The sequence below is a fragment of the Mus caroli genome, unplaced genomic scaffold (assembly GCF_978045245.1).
Source record: "Mus caroli unplaced genomic scaffold, Mus_caroli_1 scaffold_7, whole genome shotgun sequence".
NCBI lineage: Eukaryota > Metazoa > Chordata > Mammalia > Rodentia > Muridae > Mus > Mus caroli.
This window is the reverse complement of record NW_028227262.1, coordinates 91,833,944-91,848,257: the sequence shown is the minus strand read 5'-3', so window position 1 is coordinate 91,848,257 and position 14,314 is coordinate 91,833,944.

The window sequence follows — 14,314 nt, the reverse complement described above, 5'->3', positions numbered from 1 at the left end:
ATATTGGAATTTAAACCTCTGTCAGATATAGGATTGGTAAAGACCTTTTCCCATTCTGTTGGTTGCCTTTTTGTCTTATTGACAGTGTCCTTGACTTATAGAAGCTTTGCAATTTTATGAGGTCCTATTTGTTGATTCTTCATCTTATAGTACAAGCCATTGGTGTTCTGTTCAGGACTCTCCCCCCTGTTCCCATATGTTTGAGGCTTTCCTCAATTTCCCTTCCATAAGTGTCAGTGTATCTGGTTTTATGTGGATGTCCTTGATCCACTTGGACTTGAGCTTTGTACAAAAATCTAAGAATGTATCAGTTTTCATTCTTATACATGACCACCACCAGTTGAGCCAGCACCATTTGTAGAAAATTCTGTCTTTTTTTTCACTGGATGGTTTTAGTTCCTGGTTTTAGCTCTTTTGTCAAAGATCAAGTGACCATAGGTATGTGGGTTCATTTCTTGGTCTTCAGTTCTATTCCATTAATCTACCTGCCTGTCACTGTACCTATACAATGCAGTTTTTTTTTTAAATCACAATTGCTTTGTAGTACATCTTGAGGTCACGGATTATGATTCCACCATAAGTTCTTTTATTGTTGAGAACAGTTTTCACTTTCCTAGGTTTTTTGTTATTCCAGATGAATTTGCAAATTGCTCTTTCTAACTGTGAATAATTGAGATGGAATTTTGATGGAGATTGAAGTGAATCTGTAGATTGCTTTTGGCAAGATGGACACTTTTACTATATTAATCCTGCCAATTTATGAGTATTGGAGATGTTTCTATCTTCTGAGATATTCTTCATTTTATTTCTTCAGAGACTCAAAGTTCTTATCATACAGATCTTTCACTTCCTTAGTTAGAGTCACCCCAAGGTATTTAATATTATTTGTGACTATTGTGAAGGGTGTTGTTTCCCTAATTTCTTTCTCAGCCTGTTTATCCTTTGTGTAGAGGGAGGTCACTGATTTTTTAAAGTTAATTTTATATCCAGTTACTTTGCCGAAGTTGTTTATCAGGTTTAGGAGTTCTCTGATGGAATTTTTGATGTCACTTAAGTATACTATCATATCATCAGCAAATAGTGATATTTTGACTTCTTCCTTTCCAATTTGTATCCCTTTGATCTCCTTTTGTTGTCTATTTGCTCTGGCTAGGACTTCAAGTAAGTACTATATTGAATCAGTAGGGAGTGAGCTTGCAGCCTTGTCTAGTCCCTGATTTTAGTGGGATTGCTTCCAGTTTCTCTCCTCTTAGCTTGATGTTGGCTACTGGTTTGCTGCACATTGCTTTTACTATGTTTAGGTATGGGCCTTAAATTCTTTATCTTTCCAATTCTTTTGTCATGAAGGGAGGTTGGATTTTTTCGAATGCTTTATCAGCATCTAATGAAATGTTTATGTGTTTTTTTTTTTTTTTTTTAGTTTGTTCATATAGTGGATTACATTATTGGATTTCCATATACTAAACCATCCCTGCATCCGTGGGATGAAGCCTACTTGATAATGATGAATTTGATATGTTCTTGGTTTTGGCTTGTGAGAATTTTTGAGTATTTTTGCATCAATGTTCATAAGGGAAATTGATCTGAAATTCTCTTTCTTTATGTGGCCTTTCTATTTGATGCTTTTTATTTATTTGTGCATTGTGTTTTCCGATAGAGTTTCAATTCATCTGTTTTTGGTTTGTTTTTTGTTTTCTATATTAAATATTTTAAATATAAGATGAGTGGAAATCCATAGATTCAACACAATCCCCATCAAAATCCCTACATACTTCTTCAACAAAATGGAAAGAACAATTTTCAAACTCATCTGAAAGGGCAGCACAGCAAAAACACTTTTTTTTTTTTTTTACCATATGGTAACATTATTTTTTTCAAGGCCTACTTCTTTTTTTTTTAATTTTTAATATTTTTTATTACATATTTTCCTCAATTACATTTCCAATGCTATCCCAAATGTCCCCCATAGCGCCCCCCTTCCCTACCCACCCATTCTCATTCTTTTGGCCCTGGCATTCCCCTATATTGGGGCATATAAAGTTTGCAAGTCCAATGAGCCTCTATTTCCAGTGATGGCCGACTAGGCCATCTTTCAATACATATGCAGCTAGAGACAAGAGCTCCGGGGTACTGGTTAGTTCATCATGTTGTTCCAACTATAGGGTTGCAGATCCCTTTAACTCCTTGGGTACTTTCTCTAGCTTCTCCATTGGGAGCCCTGTGATACATCCAATAGCTGACTGTGAGCATCCACTCCTGTGTTTGCTAGGCCCCGGCATAGTCTCACAAGAGACAGCTATATTTGGGTCCTTTCAGCAAAATCTTGCTAGTGTATGCAATGGTGTCAGCGTTTAGAAGCTGCTTATGGGATGGATCCCTGGATACGGCAGTCTCTAGATGGTCCATCCTTTCATCACAGCTCCACACTTTGTCTCTGTAACTCCTTCCATGGGTGTTTTGTTCCTAATTCTAAGAAGAGGCACAGTGTCCACACTTTGGTTTTCATTCTTCTTGAGTTTCATGCGTTTAGCAAATTGTATCTTATATCTTGGGTATCCTAAGTTTTGGGCTAATATCCACTTATCAGTGAATACATATTGTGTGAGTTCCTTTGTGATTGTGTTACCTCACTCAAGATGATGCCCTCCAGGTCCATCCATTTGGCTAGGAATTTCATAAATTCATTCTTTTTAATAGCTGAGTAGTACTCCATTGTGTAAATGTACCATAATTTCTGTATCCATTCCTCTGTTGAGGGACATCTGGGTTCTTTCCAGCTTCTGGCTATTATAAATAGGGCTGCTATGAACATAGTGGAGCATGTGTCCTTCTTACCGGTTGGGACATCTTCTGGATATATGCCCAGGAGAGGTATTGCTGGATCCTCCGGTAGTACTATGTCCAATTTTCTGAGGAACCGCCAGACTGATTTCCAGAGTGGTTGTACAAGCTTGCAATCCCACCAACAATGGAGGAGTGTTCCTCTTTCTCCACATCCTCGCCAGCATCTGCTGTCACCTGAATTTTTGATCTTAGCCATTCTGACTGGTGTGAGGTGGAATCTCAGGGTTGTTTTGATTTGCATTTCCCTGATGATTAAGGATGTTGAACATTTTTTCAGGCGCTTCTCTGCCATTCGGTACTCCGCAGGTGAGAATTCTTTGTTCAGTTCTGAGCCCCATTTTTTAATGGGGTTATTTGACTTTCTGGAGTCCACCTTCTTGAGTTCTTTATATATATTGGATATTAGTCCCTTATCTGATTTAGGATAGGTAAAGATCCTTTCCCAATCTGTTGGTGGTTTTTTTGGTCTTACTGATGGTGTCTTTAGCCTTGCAGAAGCTTTGCAGTTTCATGAGGTCCCACTTGTCAATTCTCGATCTTACAGCACAAGCCATTACTGTTCTATTCAAGAATTTTTCCCCTGTGCCCATATCTTCAAGGCTTTTCCCCACTTTCTCCTCTATAAGTTTCAGTGTCTCTGGTTTTATGTGAAGTTCCTTGATCCACTTAGACTTGACCTTAGTACAAGGAGATAGGAATGGATCGATTCGCATTCTTCTACATGTTAACAACCAGTTGTGCCAGCACCATTTGTTGAAGATGCTGTCTTTCTTCCACTGGATGGTTTTAGCTCCCTTGTCGAAGATCAAGTGACCGTAGGTGTGTGGGTTCATTTCTGGGTCTTCAATTCTATTCCATTGGTCTATTTGTCTGTCACTATACCAGTACCACGCAGTTTTTATCACAATTGCTCTGTAGTAAAACTTTAGGTCCGGCATGGTGATTCCACGAGAGGTTCTTTTATCCTTGAGAAGAGTTTTTGCTATCCTAGGTTTTTTGTTATTCCAGATGAATTTGCAGATTGCACTTTCTAATTCGTTGAAGAATTGATTTGGAATTTTGATGGGGATTGCATTGAATCTGTAGATTGCTTTTGGCAAGATAGCCATTTTTACAATGTTGATCCTGCCAATCCATGAGCATGGGAGATCTTTCCATCTTCTGAGATCTTCTATAATTTCTTTCTTCAGAGACTTGAAGTTTTTACTATACAGATCTTTCACTTCCTTAGTTAGAGTCACGCCAAGATATTTTATATTATTTGTGACTATTGAGAAGGGTGTAGTTTCCCTAATTTCTTTCTCAGCCTGTTTATTCTTTGTGTAGAGAAAGGCCATTGATTTGTTTGAGTTAAGTTTACATCCAGCTACTTCTCCGAAGCTGTTTATCAGGTTTAGGAGTTCTCTGGTGGAATTTTTAGGGTCACTTATGTATACTATCATATCATCTGCAAAAAGTGATATTTTGACTTCATCTTTTCCAATTTGTATCCCTTTGATCTCCTTTTGTTGTCGAATTGCACTGGCTAGGACTTCAAGTACAATGTTGAATAGGTATGGAGAAAGTGGACAGCCTTGTCTAGTCCCTGATTTTAGAGGGATTGCTTCAAGCTTCTCACCATTTACTTTGATGTTGGCTACTGGTTTGCTGTAGATTGCTTTTATCATGTTTAGGTATGGGCCTTGAATTCCTGATCTTTCCAAGACTTTTATCATGAATGGGTGTTGGATCTTGTCAAATGCTTTTTCTGCATCTAAGGAGATGACCATGTAGTTTTTGTCTTTGAGTTTGCTTATATACTGGATTACGTTGATGGATTTCCGTATATTGAACCATCCCTGCATCCCTGGGATGAAACCTACTTGGTCAGGATGGATGATTGTTTTGATGTGTTCTTGGATTCAGTTAGCAACAACTTTATTGAGGATTTTTGCATCAATATTCATAAGGGATATTGGTCTGAAGTTTTCTATCTTTGTTGGGTCTTTTTGTGGTTTAGGTATGAGAGTAATTGTGGCTTCATAGAATGAGTTGGATAGAGTACCTTCTGTTTCTATTTTGTGGAATAGTTTGTGAAGAACTGGGATTAGATCTTCTTTGAAGGTCTGATAGAACTTTGCACTAAACCCATCTGGTCCTGGGCTTTTCATGGTTGGGAGACTATTAATGACTGCTTCTATTTCTTTGGGGGATATAGGGCTGTTTAGATCTTTAACCTGGTCTTGATTCAACTTTGGTACCTGGTATCTGTCTAGGAACTTCTCCATTTCATCCAGGTTCTCCAGTTTTGTTGAGTACAGCCTTTGTTAGAAGGATCTGATGGTGTTTTGGATGTCTTCAGGATCTGTTGTTATGTCTCCTTTTTCATTTCTGATTTTGTTAATTAGGATGCTTTCCCTGTGCCCTCTAGTGAGTCTGGCTAAGGGTTTATCTATCTTGTTGATTTTCTCAAAGAACCAGCTCCTTGTTTGGTTGATTCTTTGAATAGTTCTTCTTGTTTCCACTTGGTTGATTTCACCCCTGAGTTTGATTATTTCCTGCCGTCTACTCCTCTTGGGTGAATTTGCTTCCTTTTGTTCTAGTGCTTTTAGGTATGTCGTCAAGCTGCTAATGTGTGCTCTCTCTAGTTTTTTTTTGGAGGCTCTCAGAGCTATGAGTTTTCCTCTTAGAAATGCTTTCATTGCGTCCCATAAGTTTGGGTATGTTGTGGCTTCATTTTCATTGAACTCTAAAAAGTCCTTAATTTCTTTCTTTATTCCTTTCTTGACCAAGGTATCATTGAGAAGAGCGTTGTTCAGTTTCCACGTGAAGGTTGGCTTTCTATTATTTATTTTGTTATTGAAGATCAGCCTTAGTCCATGGTGATCTGATAGGATGCATGGGACAATTTCAATATTTTTATATCTGTTGAGGCCTGCTTTGTGACCAATTATGTGGTCAATTTTGGAGAAGGTACCATGAGGTGCTGAGAAGAAGGTATATCCTTTTGTTTTAGGATAGAATGTTCTGTAGATATCTGCCAGATCCATTTGATTCATAACTTCTGTAGTTTCACTGTGTCCTTGTTTATTTTCTGTTTCCATGATCTGACTATTGGTGAAAGTGGTGTGTTGAAGTCTCCCACTATTATTGTATGAGGTGCAATGTGTGCTTTGAGATTTACTAAAGTTTCTTTAATGAATGTGGCTGCCTTTGTATTTGGAGCATAGATATTCAGGATTGATATTTCCTCTTGGAGGATTTTACCTTTGATGAGTATGAAGTGCCCCTCCCTGTCTTTTTTGATGACTTTGGGTTGGAAGTCAATCTTATCAGATATTAGAATGGCTACTCCGGCTTGTTTCTTTATAACATTTGCTTGGAAAATTGTTTTCCAGCCTTTCATTCTGAGGTAGTGTCTATCTTTTTCTCTGAGATGAGTTTCCTGTAAGCAGCAAAATGTTGGGTCTTGTTGGTGTAGCCAGTTTGTTAGTCTATGTCTTTTTATCGGGGAGTTGAGTCCATTGATATTAAGAGATATTAAGGAAAAGTAATTGTTGTTTCCTGTTATTTTTGTTGTTAAAGTTGGCATTCTGTTCTTGTGGCTGTCTTCTTTAAGGTTTGTTGAGGGATTACCTTCTTGTTGTTTCTAGGGCGTGGTTCCTGTCCTTGTATTGGTTTTTTTCCTGTTATTATCCTTTGAAGGGCTGGATTCGTGGAGAGACAATTTGTGAATTTGGTTTTGTCGTGGAATACTTTGGTTTCTCTATCTATGTTAATTGAGAGTTTGGCTGGGTATAGTAGCCTGGGCTGAAATTTGTGTTCTTTTAGTGTCTGTATAACATCTGTCCAGGATCTTCTGGCTTTCATAGTCTGGTGAAAAATCTGGTGTAATTCTGATAGGCTTGCCTTTATATGTTACTTGGCCTTTTTCTCTTACTGCTTTTAGTATTCTATCTTTATTTAGAGCATTTGTTGTTCTGATTATTATGTGTCGGGAGGTATTTCTTTTCTGGTCCAGTCTATTTGGATTTCTGTAGGCTTCTTGTATGTTCATGGGCATCTCTTTCTTTAGATTTGGGAAGTTTTCTTCTATAATTTTGTTGAAGATGTTTGCTGGTCCTTTGAGTTGAAAATCTTCATTCTCATCCACTCCTATTATCCGTAGGTTTGGTCTTCTCATTGTGTCCTGTATTTCTTGGATGTTTTGAGTTAGGATCTTTTTGCGTTTTACATGTTCCTTGATTGTTGTGCAGATGTTCTCTATGGAATCTTCTGCACCTGAGATTCTCTCTTCCATCTCTTGTATTCTGTTGCTGATGCTCGTTTCTATGGTTCCAGATTTCTTTCCTAGGGTTTCTATCTCCAGTGTTGCCCCATTTTGGGTTTTCTTTATTGTGTCTACTTCCCTTTTTAGGTCTAGTATGGTTTTGTTCATTTCCATCATCTGTTTGGATGTGTTTTCCTGTTTCTCTTTAAGGACTTCTACCTGTTTGGTTGTCTTTTCCTGTTTTTTTAAGGACTTCTACCTGTTTGATTGTGTTATCCTGTTTTTCTTTAAGGACTTGTAACTCTTTAGCCATGTTCTCCTGTAATTCTTTAAGTGAGTTATTAAAGTCCTTCTTGATGTCCTCTACCATCATCATGAGATATGCTTTTAGATACGTGTCTAGCTTTTCCGGTGTGTTGGGGTGCCCTGGACTGGGCGAAGTGGGAGTGCTGGGTTCTGATGATGGTGTGTGGTCTTGGTTTCTGTTAGTAAGATTATTACATTTACCTTTCGCCATCTGGTAATCTCTGGGGTTAGTTGTTATCGTTGTTACTGTTTAAAGATTCGAGCAGACTCTGTGTTCCACTCACCTGAAGTCTCAAAATCCTGTTGCGGGTGTCGTGGTTTGCTGGCGGGTGTCAGCTGACCCTGTGTTCTAGCTACCCCGATGCTGTTTAGGCCAGAAGAGGCCTGTGACCCTACTCAGGCCGGTTTTCTATTTCCCTAACCAATGCAGTCTCAGGTCCCGCGCACAATTGGATTGGAGCAGAAGCTGTGTTCCACTCATCAGAAGTCTTAAGATCCTGTGGCGGGTGTTGTGGGTAGCTGGCGGGTGTCAGCCGACCCTGAGCTCTAGCTACCCCGGTGCTGGTCAGGCCGGAAGAGGCTTGTGGCCCTACTCAGGCCGGATTTCTGCCTCCCCAACCAAAGCAGTCTCAGGTCCCGCGTGATTGGACTGGAGCAGACTCTGTGTTCCACTCACCTGAAGTCTCAAAATCCTGTTGCGGGTGTCGTGGTTTGCTGGCGGGTGTCAGCTGACCCTGTGTTCTAGCTACCCCGATGCTGTTTAGGCCAGAAGAGGCCTGTGACCCTACTCAGGCCGGTTTTCTATTTCCCTAACCAATGCAGTCTCAGGTCCCGCGCACAATTGGATTGGAGCAGAAGCTGTGTTCCACTCATCAGAAGTCTTAAGATCCTGTGGCGGGGGTCGTGGGTAGCTGGCGGGTGTCAGTCGACCTTGCGCTCTAGCTACCCCGGTGCTGGTCAGGCCAGAAGAGGCCTGTGGCCCTACTCAGGCTGGTTTTCTGCTTCCCTAACTAATGCAGTCTCAGGTCCCGCGCGCATTTGGATTGGAGCAGAAGCTGTGTTCCACTCACCAGAAGTCTTAAGATCCTGTGTCGGGTGTTGTGGGTAGTTGGCAAGTATCAGCCGACCCTGCCCCCTAGCTAACCCGGTGCTGTTCTGACCGGAAGAGCCAAAAACACTTCTTAACAGTAAAAGAACTGCTGGTGGACTCACCATCCCTGATGTCAAGCTATACCACAGAGCAATAGTGATAAAAATTGTATGGTATTGGTTCAGAAACAAACATGTAGATCAATGGATTAAATTAGTAGACCCAGAAATAAAACCACACACTTATATATACTTGATCTTTGATAAAAAAAGCCAAAAATATACAATGGAAAGAAAAAAGCATCTTCAATAAATGGTGCTTGTCTAATGGACTGTTTGCATGTAGAAAAATGAAAATATCCTCCTTTTTGTTACCTTGCACAAAGCTCACATCCAAGTGGATCAAGGACCTCAGCAAAACTCAGATACACTGAATCTAATAGAAGAGAAAGTGAGAAAGACCCTTGAACTCATTGGCTTATCGGGAAAAAGTAATAACATGAGGCATGTGGGAGGGAGGGTTCTCGGTGGGAAAGAGGACAGGCTGTGGAAGGAAGGAACATGATCAGGTATTGCATTGGGGGACAGGTCCCTGAGGACAAGCAGAATGAATGGAAACAGGCAGCCTCAGGAGGTAGGAGGTTGGGGGTGGGTGGGTGTCTCCAAAATATACCAGAGACTTGGGAGGTGAGTGCCACAGACCCTCTGGGTCCCTTTGTCTGCGTGGAATGGGTCTCTAGTTGCAGGTGGACAAGGAGTCGGTGAAATGAATGACAGAATCAACATGAGAGGTTGTGTAGAATCTGAATGTAATTTGTCAAATTGAGCATCAAACTTTTTATACAGAAAACATAGGGAAGGTAGGTGACACATCAGCAAGGTACATATGAGGTTACTGGATGCTTAATGACTCTTACACAAAACAGAGGAATGTAAACACAAAGACTGGCAGGAATTGGGCAATAAAACAACTGAGACAAAGTCAGCCCAATCTAACATCAGCTATAGTCTTAGAAGCCAGGTATGAGGTCTTTACACTCCTAGGGCAAGGGCTTTCACACCCAAGTCATGGTTCTAATTAGGGAGTTCCACTCTAGCTAACCTTCTCATGAATAATGCAATACTCTAAAACCACAGCCTGATCTACTTCCTAAACCATTGGAAATTCCTGTATATGGGAGCGACTTGACTTTTATTCTAAGTGATAGTGTAATACTATAGGCAATTCTGAATGTCACTGAATAAGCAACATTCTTACTTAATTCCAAGGCCATGGTCAGCTCAAGGACTTTCTAGGATGTTGGAACACTGTCAAAGGCTTAGCTATGTCAGAATTCAATCGTAAAAGGCACTTATAATAAAATAATACTAAAAGAGAGCACATGGATCCATACACCAGACTAATGCGGGGATAGGGTTTGAGTATATGGGTTATGAGAACACCAAAGTTCCAGGAGTTCTGTGAAACTCTTTGCCTCGTGAGTGCTCCCAGGCCTCTCAGCCTGCTAAGCAAACTTCACTGGAGGGTGCGTAGCAGGTGAGAGACTCTCAGGATTCAAAGGGAGGGACCTTAGATGAAATGACCTACAGTGGGCAGAGGTATCTTGAAGAGCTCACCTCTAGCAGAAAGACAGGGCATCAAGTGAGACAGAGGGTTATCCCGAGCTTTTGTTCCCGCCAGCAGAAACACACTCAGGACAACTGGAATCTTCTGCAGCAAAGCTTTATTGCTTACTTCTTAGGAAGACCCCGACCCCAGAAAATGGAGTCCCTTATATAGTGCTCAGCCATGATATTTCAGCACCTGATGTGGCGTGACAGCTCCTGATTCGTTGCTCATCCATCACCCCACTATTACACCCCGAGAATGGGCAGTGACTAGGAGTGAGTTCACTCTCGCACTTGCGCACAAGGCTTGTTTACTAGTTAGTCACAGCGGAGGCCAGCGCCATCTTATAATGGTGATTGCTTGCTGCACGCGCACGGCTCTCCACAGCGATTGCTCGTGGCACGGCTCTCCACATCTCCCCCTTTTTATTTTATTAAATTGAGGATGGACTAGGTCTGTGTAATTATGCCCATCCGCTGTGGCTCCTGTCTTAGGTCGTTCCTCCAATGTCATAGCCTTTCCTGTCATAGGGTAACCCTATCACCACCGGGCCCCATGTCTTAGGTTGATCTGTGCATGAGGAAAGTTGCCCGTCCCTGGATACCGCAGTGCTATGTGACAGTAACTACTAAATGACCTAGGGCGAACTCTACAAAAGAGGCCAGCCACCAATGTCAACTAATTTTTGAGCATAGATAGCCAGATTTCAGGGGAGGCCCCTTGCTCAATGGCAGCAAGTGCTTGAGCTATCACAACCTTGTCACGTGTTTGTTGGTTTCTGAGCTTGCAAACCAACCAGAGCATGAACACAAGTCCACAGCAGGTGGCAACACCAAATAAACCCACCCCCACCCATTCCTTAAAATAAGAAAATGCAGATGAAATCCAGGAGGAGAGGCCCTCTGTCAATGACATGTCCACTCGCGTTGAGTTGATCTTTAAAACTGCCACCCTCAGGGCCTCAAGAGTCTCATCGAATCCCTCAGACCAATTTCCTGCAAGATACAAGGAAAGCTGTCTAGACAGATTAGCTGCATAAGTAAAATTTTCATATTGGACACTGGTAATACACAGAGCTTCCGGTTTTCTTTCACAACCCAACTGGGCCATCTGGTATAAAATTCCTATCTGTTCTTCCACCAGGTCAAGGCGCTGATTCAAAATCATCAGCCCTCCCTTTAACTTGGTACTATCAGAATTTTGGACAGTGATGGCATCAGACAGATCTGCTGAAAGCTGATTTAATTTTGTGCCTGATTGAACCGTACTAGCCATAGCATACCCTGCAGCTGTAGCAGCAGCTGCACTGGCTGAAATTGCTATGATCACGGCAGCAGTAATTCCAAAATCTCTCTTTTGTCAAAACATGGATAAGGTGGAGGGTGTTTCCACCGGAACAGGGATCCAACATGGGATCCGTGCTACCATGGCATGGGTATTCTTTGTTACATCCCAACATTGAGAAATCCAACAAGAATCATTGGAACAGACTTCAAATGAATCATTTGAAAGAATAAACAAGAAAGGGGGATAAACACAGACTGGGGTAGATGGATAATTAATCTGGTTTACTAAAGTTTTATTGAACCCAGTGATCTCTACACTGGTATTAGTATATCCATAAGAGTCCTGGGAGGCATCATGTATTCCCCAATACTGAGCAAATCTTGAGATGCCAGTAAAAGAAGCCTTTCCAACTGCTCCTCCCTGGATAAAGATCAAAGGATTGAGTTCTGTACAACTGCCATTGGCTCCACAAAGCACCCACTTGTGAAAGGGATGAATTCTAAAGTCCTGTATGAAAAGTCCCTTTTTCATAACAAATTCCTTCTCTGGGTCATCTATCATGTTGGGAGAAAAGGAAAAGGTTTTACTCTGATCTGCCCAACGAGTGATGGAAGATTGACAATCAGACCAAGGCAGTATCAGCCCTTCATCTTCCAAGCTACAATGAGGGGCTATTTTTGGTTGGTGGGGACGTTCTTTGTCTGAAAAGTTAGGTGGTAGAAATGTACCATTAACCCAAATTGCCTCCTGCCAAAAGGTCCGATTTGTAAAGGTTATATCTGCGTTGGAAGTATCTTGGGTTGTGCTTACCCAACTCCTCGGTGCTCATAAAACTTCCCCAAAGCTTGAGCTGTGAGGGTGATACATTTTCCTGGTCCATTAATTTGAAAACATAAAGAACCCTGTTCTAATAAAGAACGATTTTCCCCTAATGGTGCTTGGGTGGGATCATAGGGTAGATATGGTAAATCTAATGTTTTATTAGTAGTAAAGAATTTTGGACAAACTATAGCATCATGGCGAACTGGCATTGGTTTAGGGAAAGTTGAGAGAATGGCCCATCTCTGCTCGCCCTCATACTAGGAACCTGAGACAAGTTCAGCATTGTCAGGATCAGGAGCAGTCCTCGGGAGGTCGGCATCTTCTGCACCATCCTTGATGAATATCTTGCGGGTGAGTCGTTCCGGCAGCCAAAATGGGTTGTCTTCACTCTGTGGAAAAACACAAACAGCTCCCCTGGATCTTATCAAAATAGGATCCGGGCCTTTCCACAGACCAGTTAAGACATCCTTCCATTTGACCATTTCTTTTGGTCTATCAGGGTCTGAGCTATGTCGATCAGCTGCAGAGCGACCTTGCTCGTCAAGATTCAAAAAATTAAGTGTAAAGAGTGCCATAGATACAGCTACTCTTGGCACTGAGAGTAGAGTCTCATCAACTCCCCCTTTTTGTTTTATAAGATAAGACTTGAGTGTACGGTGGGCACATCCCACAATGCCTTGTCCTTGAGGATTATAAGGAAGGCCAGTCAAGTGAGTGACATCCATTTGATGACAAAATTGCTGAAATTTAGTAGAGGTATATGCTGGCCCATTATCAGTTTTAAGAATTGTGGGCTTGCCCCAAGCACTCCACGCTTCTAAACAGTGCTGTATAACATGAGAGGCTTTCTTACCTGTTAAAGGTGTAGCACACATAACAGCAGAGCAGGTGTCAATGGAAACATGTAAATATTGATTTCTTCCAAAGGAGGAAATATGAGTGACATCCATTTGCTAGACCTGTAATGATCTGATGCCTCGGGGGTTTACCCCTACATGAGGAGTAGGCAGAAATTGACAACAGTTTTGACATTGGTGACAATGTCTTGAGCTTCTTTCCTGTTTAAGGTGAAACGGCGGCGTAATGTTTCAGCTGTCACGTGGAAGCGTTTATGAAACTCCCTTGCAGCCTCTGCCTGCAAGGACAGAGCAGCAGCCACGATTCTAGTGGCTTTGTCTGCCAAGTCATTTTCATGAGACATGGGGCCAGGAAGGCCAGAATGAGCCCTAACATGAGTAATATACACAAGATGTCGTCTATGTAACAAGGCTGACTGAATTTGCTGAAAAATGTGAGCAAGCTTGCTAGAGGGTCTAATTAAGCCAGCAACTTCAAGCATATTAACTGCATTGACCACATATAAGGAATCAGATACAATATTGACTGGTCCCGGAAAAGTTTCAAGGACCTCTAGAACTACCAAACACTCTACAACCTGGGGTGATGTCTCATTATATTGTTTAGATGTTACTTGGCCATTTACTACATATGCACCTATGCCAGATTTGGATCCATCTGTATACATTACTACCCCATCCGGAAGTGGGTGTTTGGCTGTTATTACTGGAAACACTATGGCTTGGCTTAAGGCGAACTGTAAAATTGGATGTTTTGGATAATGATTATCAATTTGTCCTGAATAAGAGGCAAACAAGACTGCCCAATCGTTAGTTGTTGCTGCCAGAGTTTGAACTTGAGCAGAAGTATAAGGCATGATTAGCATATGTGGTTCTTTCCCAAAATGAGTAATGGCTGCTTTTATCCCCCTAAGTGCAAGTTGAGCAACTGCATTAGGATACCACTCAATGATTTTTGCAGGGGAAGCATTAGGATGGACCCACAATAAGGGTCCTTTTTGCCATAAGACTGCTGTTGGTAACTGTGCAGTTTTTAATATGCACAATTCAAATGACTTTGACTCATCAATATAAGACTGCTGTTGGTAACTGTGCAGTTTTTAATATGCACAATTCAAATGACTTTGACTCATCAATGTGTTGTAATTGAGCATCTTGTAAGGCCTTTGCTATCGTTTGTAAAGCTTGACATGCAGCTGGGGTAAGTGCTCTGTGGGAGGAGATGTGGGTATCTCCCTCTAATATGTCAAA